General features: G+C 47.2%; 1 protein-coding gene across 1 annotated transcript in view; it reads right to left on the reverse strand.

The window, feature by feature from the left end:
* PKNOX2 (PBX/knotted 1 homeobox 2) overlaps positions 1 to 11,386 on the reverse strand; it is a 295,550-nt gene that overhangs the window by 246,961 nt on the left and 37,203 nt on the right. The gene's annotated exons all lie outside the window — the stretch shown is intronic.

Raw genomic sequence — 11,386 nt, forward strand, 5'->3', positions numbered from 1 at the left:
CTCATTTTTATGACTGCATTTGAATAATGTTCGTTACCCTAGCCCCAGAAAAGGTGTTCAGATGAAACTCCGGAGAGTTATTCCAATTCTTAAGACCATTTTTTGCTGCGGGCTCCCCGGGACGTTTGGTTCCCAGAGGGGGAGACTGTGTGATGGGGCGGGGCAGAGGAAGAACTAAAAGGGTACAGAGGCTTTATCAGTAAATCACCTCTTTGCAAATACCAAACAAGCCTGTTCGGAGCACCACCGCTGTTTTCATCCTAAAAAGTCCCAGGTTTGGGGGGTTGGGCTGCCGAGGGAGACCAGCGGGGCTGTTTCAGCCTGGGCCTGCTGGGGTGGCTTCATCTACTCTGGGGAGGACATTAATATGAGTGCCTTCCAAGAGGAAAACCAGTGCAAGCATGTGCTTTCTTTCGTTCCAAAAGATTATAGTCCTACTAAGCGTTGGTGCAGGCCACCAGCACCTACAGAGGCTGGCTTGCTCGCTTCACAACTCAGCACGTGGCCGTGGGCATAAAGGGACTAGAAGACCCTTTCTGCCTCCTTGAAATGTGCGCGGGGCTCCCTCCCCTTAGAGGAGCCATTCCAGCCAGTCAGGCAGCCATTGATCCTCTGACCTCAGACCAGGCAGGGGGCCTGGATAAAGCCTCACAAAGGCACCGATGTAAGCAGGGAAGCACAAAGTGAAACCCAAGCTGGCCAGGTTTTCAGTGAAGAATCTGACCCCAGAAGTTGAAGGCTGCCCCTTCTCTCTTCCCAGGCCTCTGGGCAACTCCTCATCTGCCCCCATCACCAGCAGCAGGGTTGAGCCATTAGCATTTTATGGCTCAGAGGAGGCAACTATGACCTTTTTTGCATCACATCCCAGATACTAAATACTGTTTGTCCGGGTCTTCCCAGTCCCCCCCCCAAATTTAAACTCCAAAGGTGCTTGTAGAAGAAACTCTTCACTGAGACTCTCCATTATAGACAAAGTTAGATCCTCTCACCTTCACATAGAATCTCCAAAGACTTAACTAGGTGGATTTATGTCACCCCAGCCTCTGATCTGTGGTCAGAGACTCTGGCTCCTGACAGCATAATCGCTATTATATATTATACATTGTATAATAATATAATAATAATGAATGCACTTGCCCTTTTTATGTAGTTCAGAAGCAGCCAGATTCTCCAAACCAAAGGCTGGAGGTCAGGCTGCCATAAACTCCCAGAGGCAAGCCCTCTTCAGAGGCAAGAGGGGGAGGGGAGATCCATTTGCCCCAGCCTGGGACCCCTGCAGAGGGGGTATTCTCTCTTTCCCAGGGCTCCCAGAGGGTGGCTGTAGCCTGCAGAGTCAGAGGGGAGAATCAGGGCTGAATATAAATACTTAACCCCATCAGAGAGGTGTCAGGGAGCCATAAATAGTATTGCAGGCAACAGCCATGCATCACTGATTCCCACTGTTCACACCCCTCATTTTCTGAAATCTAGTTTGGTGTCCAAATCTTTCTTGAATCAGGAGATCCATTGCCATGAGCTGTTAATTTTTGGAGTCTTTAAAACACTGTGATTTCTACTAATACCCTTTTAGTGCTTTAAAACGCACATAGTAACTTCTTAAAGTGTATCTTGTTTTGACTATTTTGTAATTTGCAAAAACTTAAAAAAAATGATCATCTAAAATGCTGTGTGCTCGTGCTAGGGATAAAGAGCAGAAGCAAAGGTGTTCAAACTCTGCTCCTGACCGCAAGGAGCTTTCATTCTAATAGAAGAAGACAAAGCACTAATACATAAAACCTTCAATAATAATAATGCAAGAATCCAACAGTTGAAACAAGCTAGCAAATAATCAATGAACAAATGAATTCACAATATGTCAAACTCCATGAGTTCCATACCTAAATGGCTCTGTCCGTGAGCCTAGAATTCACTTCAGATACCCTATAGTCTCTCCCCATCATACTTCTGAGAATGAAGAAGAGGATGGAGAAGGGCCACATGTCACATAAGTCACCAACACATCAACATTAAAACCAAGCAGCAGTTCCTACCAATACTAGCCATCACTCTTAAATGTTGGTATTTCTAAGGCTTAGTTCTGGGCCGCCTTCTCACTTTATCAGCATTTGATTTGTCTTTAGTGTAAGCAGCCCACACCAGCCCAGGTTGTCTCCTCTGAGCTCTAGACATGTACAAACAATGGCCTGGCTAATACTGTCCATGTCACCCCACAAATAAAAATTTAAGACTTGTATTAGTCTGCTCCAGCAGCTGTAACAAAATATCACAGACTAGGTGGCCTAAACAACAGACATTTATTTTCTCACAGTTCTGGAGCTTGGAAGTCCAAGATCAAGGTGCTAGCAAAATTGATTTCTAGTGAGACCTCTCTTCCTGGCTTACAGATGGCACCTTCTTGCTGTGTCCTCATGTGTCCTTTCTCTTCTGTGAACCAGACACTTTCCTCTGGTGTCTCTTCCTTTTCTTATAAAGGCACCAAGCTATTGAATTAAAGCCCTACCCTTATGACTTTATTTAACTTTATCCCCTGAAGCCCCTATATCTAAATACAGTCACAGTCAAATTCAACATGTGAATTTGCAGGGGACACTATCTAATTAATTACCAGTTCCCTTTTTCTCAACTTAATTATTTTTTATGAATCTTGATAGATTGTGAGTTCCTTGAGGATGAGGGACAATATTTTATTTCAGCCCAGGGTCCTTAAAACCTGGCACTGTGCTCAGTCCAGTAAATATATTAAAGAAATACTTGTTGTGTTGAACTGAGTGGAACTTATTTCTCCATCACTGTCCAGTCCTTGTTGAAGGACTATAACCAGTCAGCAGGGATATTTTGATGATTTCTTAACTGGTCTAATGTCTCCAATATCCTCAATACTTCCTATACACTATTACCAGAATGTTCTTCCTCAAACAAAGGTTGAATTATGCCTTGGTTTCCCCCTCAGAATCCTCAGTGCCTTTCCATTGCCTATAAGATCTAGCCTAAGATGTTTATTGAACCTTATAATAAAAAGGGGGGCCTTGCATGCCACCTTCCTTAGCACGGCATTCAATACCTCCTCCTCACCTGGCCCTGCACTACCTTTCGGGCTAATCTCTATTCCTGCTTATACCTCCCCAGCTCTACCTCCCAGAGGCTCCCATGCCTGGTCCTTGGACTTCCTGAATAAGAATCTTTATAGTTCAGGGTTTCTGGTTCCACCCCTAGAGAAAGTGGCTCTGGAGAAGGGCCTGGGATATCGGTATTTTAAAAGCTGTGAAGGGGATGAGAGGACAAGCCACAGACTGGGGAAAAATACTTGCAAAATATACAAAGAACTCTTAAAACTTGACAATAAGAAAATGAACAACCCAATTAAAAAATGAGCAGAAATCTGAATAGACACTTCACCAAAGAAGATTGCAAATAGTATATGAAAAGATGCTCCATATCATATTGTCACTAGGGAAATGTACATTAAAATGAGATACCATTACATACGTGTTAGGATGAATGAAATCCAAAACCCTGACAAAACCAAATGCTGGTGAAGATGTGGAGCAACAGGAACTCTCATTCCTGTTGGTGGGAACGCAACGTGGTACAGCCACTTTGGTTTTTTATAAAACCAAACAAACTCTAACCCTATGATCCAGCAATTGCACTCCTTGGTATTTGCCCAAATGAGTTGAAAAGTTGTGTCCCCACAAAAACCTGCACACAGATGCAGCTCTGTTTATAACTGCCAACATTTGGAAGAAACCCAAATATCCTTCAGTGGGTGAACAGATAATTAAACTCTGGTCCATCCAGATAATGAAATATTATTCAGCACTAAAAAGGAATGAGCTACTGAGCCATGGAACACATGGAGGAAACTTATATGCATATTACTAATAAAAGAAGCCAATGAAAAGTCTACATATTGCATGATTCCAAACTATATGACATTATAGAAAAGGCACGACTATGGAGGTGATAGAGAGATCCATGTTGTCAGGGGGTAGAGGGTAGAGGGAGAAATGAATAATCAAAGCACAGAGGATTTTAGGGCAGTGAAAATACTCCACATGATTCTATAATGATAGATCCACACCGTTATACATTTGTCCAAACCCACAGGATGTACACCACCAAGAGCGAGCCCTAATGTAAACTATGGCCTAGTGTGGATGTGTCGATGTAGATTCAGCAATTATAACAAGTATACTGGTATCACTCTGGTGGGGATGTTGACAGTGGAGGAGGCAATATGGGAATCTCCACACTTTCTGCTCAATTTTCTGTGAACCAAAAACTGCTCTAAAAAATACATTTTATTTATTTTGTCAAAGCCGCTGCAATTGAGCGGCCTGGGCATTTCCATTCTGGCCACCCCCAGAGCTCAGTATGCCTGTTACCCCATGTAGTTCAACCCTCCTGCACTTGCTGGTGCCATTCCTTCAGCCTGGACTTCTCAGTCCCCTTTCCCTATCTTCTCCAATTATGTCTGCTGTTAAGACTTAGCTCAAAAATCGGTTCTTTTCAAAACTTCCTTGGCTTCCCCAGCTTTGGCGTCGCATGGATCTGGCTCAAATTTTCACCCTGACACAGAAAGATACTGACACTCTCCAAGTCTCAGTTCCTGCCCTTGTGAAATGAGGATAATAACAGTTTCCAGCTCCTGAGTTTGTGGGGATTAGATCCAATGACGAAGGCACAGATCTCAGCACCGTCCCTGGCACACGGGAGGCTCGCTAATAAATGGAGCCATTGGACTTAGCAGCCCTTACCTCAGGCTTCCACAGCACTTGTCTGCGCCTTTAATACGGCACTTGTTTAATTGGCCTGAGGAGCGGAGACAGTGCTTACTGAGGATGCTGTGACAGGCGCTGCGGCCTGGAAGCAGAGCGTGGAGCACAGAACCGAGAAAGGGGTGGGAATGCAATCCTCTACCCCAGGCCTCCTTCCTGACCCCGGAACCAGGTGGGGCTGTGGTGCTGGGGAAGCAGGGGACATGTGAGAAGACTGTTTCTGATTAAATTCGTAAAGGCACACCCCTGGCAGACAGGGTGAGGGACTGCACAGTGTGAAAACACAGACACTGTAAATCCTCCAAAAGTTGGGGCTCCGGAATTCTGCTCTGAGCTGGAGTCAGGTGTCCAGGCCCTTGACCACCTCCGATTCATTTTGCACCCTGAGAAAGCCTCTCTGCTCCCCTATTCCACTCCCACCCTCTGAAGCATGGTGGATGCAACCTGTCCTCTGGGCACATGACAGTCGACCAATTGGGTCATACAGTATCTCTAACCAGTTTCTCTAATATAGGAGGAACACAGTCCCCAAAACTATTAAAAAAGCCTTTCTTATGGTACTGATGTACATATGGAAAGTTTCTTCCATCACTGTCCCCCCACCATGCCTTACTTCCTTCAACTCCCCCATACACACACACACACACACATGCAGATAGACATGCAACACACACATGCATGTGTGCAATACATACACACACACACATACACACACGTGCGCGCGCGCACTCTCAAGAGAGCTGCCCTGCCTCCAGATGAGAGGCCTGTGAGCTGCAGAAAATAAAGGCGAAGAACTTTGGTTGAGTCTGCAGTTCTTCCCATGCCCTGGCAAGGGGTGGCAGCATCACAGCCAGTTTGAAAGGGATGAGAAAGAGGGATACCGAGAGACAGAGTATTTAGACTCTAAAATGCTACGATCGTTTCCAAAAAGTGCCACCGTGGGAAATGGCATCCCAAGAGTTTGGCCATGCAATTTAAAGAAAGGAAGATAGAAACCGGTGCTGTCCAACACAGCAGCCACTAGGCACAGGGGGCCACTGAGAACTTGAAATGCAGCTGGACCAAACTGAGATGTGTTGCAAGTGTAATGTCCACAATGAATTTGGAAGACTTCTTATTTAAAAAAGAATACTAAATTTTTCATTAATAATTATTTTATATACAGGGGTGGGCAAACATAGATTTATAGTTTATACTTTTTTGTATGGAAAAAGATACACAGGTTATGATTCTTACAATAGCTTCGTTAACTCAAAAGAACATCACAATGCAACTATAAACTTACTTTTGCCTAGCCCTTTCTATTAGATATTGAAATGATAATATTCTGCTTACACTGAATTAGATAAAAATGGGCTATTAAATTTTTTTTCACTGTTTCTTTTACCTTTTAATGCAGCTACTAGAAAATCTAAAATTACTATGCAACTTGCATTCGATTTTTATCAAAACCTTTCTTCTGGGCTCTGTTTTTGCCCTAGTATAAACTCTGTGTGCATGCTGAAACATTTATTGTTTATCCTGTGTCACTGGCTCCCGAGCTCCTCAGCCTGCTCTGCTTGGCGCCTCCGCCACCCATGACCAGCTGAGGGGTGGTACGGAGGCCAGTAGTACACTCAGTGCCCCTCCCTCAGAGCGCTGGGTTGCTCAATTCTCCTCCTCCACTCTCAGAGTTACATGAGGTTTTGAAACTTCTACTTTCCCCAACGCAAAGATCTCTTCTCCCACCTCTACTAGAGCATCCATCCCTGAACCCCTAGTCCTCCATCTCCTTTCAAACCCCTCATCACCATCACAATTGTCACCTCTGCTGTCACTGTGCTCTCCCTTGGCCCTATTCACATTCTCTGGCAACCCTCAGCATCACCATCTCTCACAGAACTGCCCTGCATCCTTCTGCTCCTCCGATGGACCATCGCTTCCCTGTCTGCAGGGATGAGCCCTATCCACATTAGTTGCCTCTGATGCTGCATGAGCCCTCCTGAGCTGAGGATTTTGCATGGCTGGTCTCCCAACTTCATTCTGGTGGCTGGGACCTACAGCAGCCAGAGCAGGGCTTGGAGAACCAAGCAACAACTCTGGGAAAGGAGAAGTGGGTCCTGTCCTATCATGTTTAGGGGATGGGGAGGAAGGGTGACCAAATAAGGGAGCAAGATACCCAACTTTCCAACATGGTTGGCTTAGCAAGGGAGAGCAAAACAGAGGGTCAACAACAATAATTGCTAATATGTATTGATTATTTGCTAAGTGCTCAACATGCATCCCCAGTGAGGCTCAAAAAAACTTGTCGCCAGGTGTAGACTTGGGCGCCCTGCCTCCAGAACCCACACACTAAACCTCTTTCTGCACAGCTTCTCTGTAAAGTAGAATGCTCCCTTCCTCCATCCCTCATCCACTCACTAGTTCACCCATTCACACATATACACCAATAGCCTCTAAAAATGTCCCAGTGTTGGTTCCCATTCAGCATCTAGGCTGGCAGGCACATGCTAGGCTAGGCCCTTAGGCTCTAAGGATGAATAAATTACAATTCCAGAATCACAGAGATCTTACAGGTTTACAGGGATCAAGAGAGATCTAGAAAAGTCTAACTCAGCCTGCAGATCCCACTCCCATTCTACAGGTAGAGAAGCTGAGGCCGAGAAGGGACAAGGATGAGGTGAGCTTCAGATCTCTTCTGTTTTAAAACAGCAAATAGTAGTTGTCCTGGATTCTCTCACCAAAGCAATCCCTCTCTCCCTGGAAGTTCTACAAACACAGAACACAGTGTCGATGCTCTGTGCAGGTTTCTCGACAGACAGACACAGCACGCCTTTTCCTGCCATCGTCCCCACTGGCTGCCATCACAGGGCACAGAGGAATATTCACACTCCGGTGAAAACTCTTCCTCTCCAGAAAGTCTACTTAATTCAGGACACCCATGTCCTGCATCCTACTGAATTGTGCGTTCACGTCTCCGCTGTAGTATATGTAGTATATGCACGTGAATGCGGCTCTGTACATGCTCTTCTATTTCAGGTATGAATGCGTTCGCGCCCTGAGCAGCTTTTGAACTTCTTACAGGCAAAGGGCTACGTCTTACCTTGTCCTTCCCAGTGTCTCAGCATTTGGTAGCAACCTCAGCCTATCTGAATTGCTTAAGTCAATGGTTTGATTTACTGTGCACAGACTTAACTGTGTGTGTGTGTGTGTGTGTGTGTATGTGTGTGTGTGTGGGTGGGTGTGGGTGTGGTGTATGTATCTGGTCATTATCCTGAATCGATATGTACAGCGGGGTATTTGCATATCTGTGTGAGCATATGCACGTGTGTGTGTGGATGGATTCTCCAGCTATTAGAGTTTTGGAAGCTTATAGTCACACATCTGTGCAATCCATCAATTTCCAGACGTTATCTCTCATGATCATTTCCTGCCAAATCTTTGAGTTGCAATTAAGAAAGTAGATAATTTGAAACATTTCCCTCTGCATGTTGAGATGGATTATAATCCTAATTTTATAAAGACTGCTAATGACTCATTAGCCACCCCTCACTTCTCCTCAGGTCAGCCAACTTCCCAAGAGCTGGGAGATACCACGCTTGGGCCATCGCATGTTATCGCTTCTGCAGCACGAAAACAGAAAGACACAACAAAGCCACAGCCGCGCAGCAGCCCTTGAATTCCTTTTTCTTCAGCTCCCAGATTTGGGCATTGATTTTCTCTTCCTGGCTTTGAACAAAGCCTCTAATTTCCTGACAGCCAAAATGCTGTCCCCAGGGTCTTAGCTCGCTGCCAGAGTGGCATGCACAAAGTAGCAGCCTTCCCTCTGCACAGGTAGCGGAGAGTCGGAGAGTCGCTGTTCTCAGACGTCGGGGCCTGTCCCCAGCAGAATTGGTTTCATCGGAAGTGCCTCCCCCTCCCTCCCGAGGGAGTTCCTGGGAGCAGGGACCACTACTCGTTGTGTATAGACGATGACCCCCTTTCTGCTTTGGCCGACCTGGAGTCAGTGAGTACAGAGGGCCATTTAGAGGGAGCTTGCACACCCCTTCCCTCCTGGCACTGCGCCACCTCTCCCAGCCCCAGGCGTAGATGATCAAATGCCTCACAGAAGCTAAAGTCAGGGTTTCCCTTGGGTCACCCACTCTAAGAACCCAGACTCTCAGGAAGTGGATTCCAGTGGACATGTGTGCAGCATGCAGGCACACATGAGCATTTGTCACAAGTTAAAATGTAGAACACACATGCCCACAAGTAGAGAGGCAGCATGCATGCATAAGGAGTTCTCTGAATGACCCCTGACCCTGAGATCTGGGGTATGGAGGAAAGGGAGGCTTAGTCAGTCAACAAACATCGGTTTTGTCACATGCTTACTATGTGCCAGGTGCTGTGCTGGGTGCTCAGGGGTGATGATGTACAAACAGGATGGATGACCTGGGGAGATCAAACACAGTTGAACCAGTGGCTGCTGCATTCTGATTGGGAGCAGAGAAGAGGTATCCTTGGCCAGGATCAGCCTTCTGAGCTCTGATTCCCTTTCTGTCCCTGCTCTTCTGTGTCCCTGCTGCCACAGGGGAGACTTGGGGTGAGATAAAAAGCCTCCACTTCCCCACCCCACTCCCGCCTGTGCATTCGATCAATGTGACAAATGCTCTCTGGGCAGGACCCCCGAGGCTGCCTTCTCTGCCACCCACCCCTCCCTTCTTGCCAATGAGTCCAGGGAGATCTGAGCAGAGGGTGATGGATAGCCCTGTCGTATTGTTCCAGACTCCAGATCCAACAGGGGCCTGGAGAGCTGTATAAATCAGAGCCTGGGCTGGGCTCTCCCCGGCATGATAACTCGGCAAGAGGAATGGAAGGCGAGGGACCATAAAACTGTCTGAGGGCTAAGTCGTTTCATTTCAAGTCAGGGCCAGAGAGAGAAAACCTCTGCTTCTCTGGAGACGGGCTCGTTTGGAAAGGAGGCTAGGCTGGTAAGGTCTAGATGTCTTGTGCACAGAGAGGGGGGGATAAGAGAGGCCATTCCCACAGACACTGGACAAGACATCCCCCGTGTCCTTGTGTCCCCATCATCCAAGAACGGAGGGTGATTCTCAGGTCCCAAACTTTGATAATATTTCAAAAAATTCACCTCTAGTGAGGAGAGAAGATTCTCACATTTTCCCTCCACTGAGATAGGAACAATTGGGGGGGCTGGAGGAGGCAATGCTGAGCAGGGTTCTAACCATCCAATCATGATCAGGGGGAGGCAGGAGTCACTCCCACTTTATTTGCTCAGATGTTTATTGAGCAACTACTTGTGCCAGGCACTGTGCATGGTGGTGCGGGCACAGCAACAACAGGATAGAAGCGTTGGCCCTGCCCCCAAACAGCTCACTGTCCGGTGGGGAGACAAGGAGTCTGATTCATGAATCGGTGGCATGTAGTTCATTACCCTTATCTCAGCTCTCATGACAAATTGCCAGATGTACCCAGGTGGTTGTCACTTTCCCCTGTTTAGACTGGAAGCTCCTTAAAGGAGAAAGGCCCTGGACCCGCCTTTCAGCACTAGTTCTCTGCCCCAGCTCAGCCCTTGCAGCCCTTACCCCTGCCATGCGCTTCCTGGAAGATTTCATTAACCTCTCCTCGCAGATGAGAAGACAGAGGCTCAACGAGGTTAATCCACTTGCCCAAGACCAAAGCTAAGTGTGTGTGGGGCGGGGGATTCAACCCATTTCCATGTGCCCCACATCCTGCACAGGTCTCCTGTATCGTGCCTTCAGCACCTGAAGCAGCGCCTGCCCCAGATGCTGTGGATTATATAGGGGGGGCGGGGGTCAGGGGAGACTGCAGAGAAAGGGCTACTGACCAGTTTTAAAAAATAAGTGAAATCTGCCAAAATGACAAGGGATGGAAGTCGTTGTAGATGGAAATGACATGCAAAATCACCTGGAGGCATGAAATGGTATTGTGTGTACTGGCCACCTACTCAGCAGCTCCCTGCTGCCCGCCCCTCCCATTGCAGTCCTAAGAGGCGGGAGCTTAGCAGTTAGTTAAGAAGCAGGTGGATGGTGGGGAAACAAAGCAGGCTCCATGGGGAGTGGAGAGCTTTATTTTGTTGTTCCTGCTGTTATCTTCCCAGGACTAGATTATAAGGTCCAGGTAGGATCCAGCCTGCTTTGCTCACAAATAGAATTCCAACACCTAGGGTGACAGAACTGGACCAGGAAACAGGTGCTCTCTACATTTCTGCCCTCCCATGGGGCTGGTGTAATGGGGCCAGTCTGGGAGCCCCTCCTATTCGGAGTCAAGGAAAAGCATTTTCAGGCCAGACAAGCACCAAGGTAGGACTGAAGGAAATGCGGCCCAGGGCCACTGAGCAGCTGGTGAAGGGTGGCCATGCCTTCTTGTTCTCCTCTACTTCCTCCTCTCTAGTCCAGGCACCAAAGCCAGCACATGAGCGGACTTGGACCTGCCCCTAGTTTCCATCTTACACTAAAGGGACAAGAGTCCTCAGGGCGCAGAAGCTTGGGGAACACCAGTATTTAAGGGACAATGAAGAAGAGGAGTTTATAGGGGAAGCTGAGGAACTGTGAGACCCAGACGACACCCAGTTGCCCGTCCACCTTCTCACATTAGTGGCTATCACACTG

Source organism: Myotis davidii, unplaced genomic scaffold (assembly GCF_000327345.1).
Source record: "Myotis davidii unplaced genomic scaffold, ASM32734v1 scaffold148, whole genome shotgun sequence".
Taxonomy (NCBI): domain Eukaryota; kingdom Metazoa; phylum Chordata; class Mammalia; order Chiroptera; family Vespertilionidae; genus Myotis; species Myotis davidii.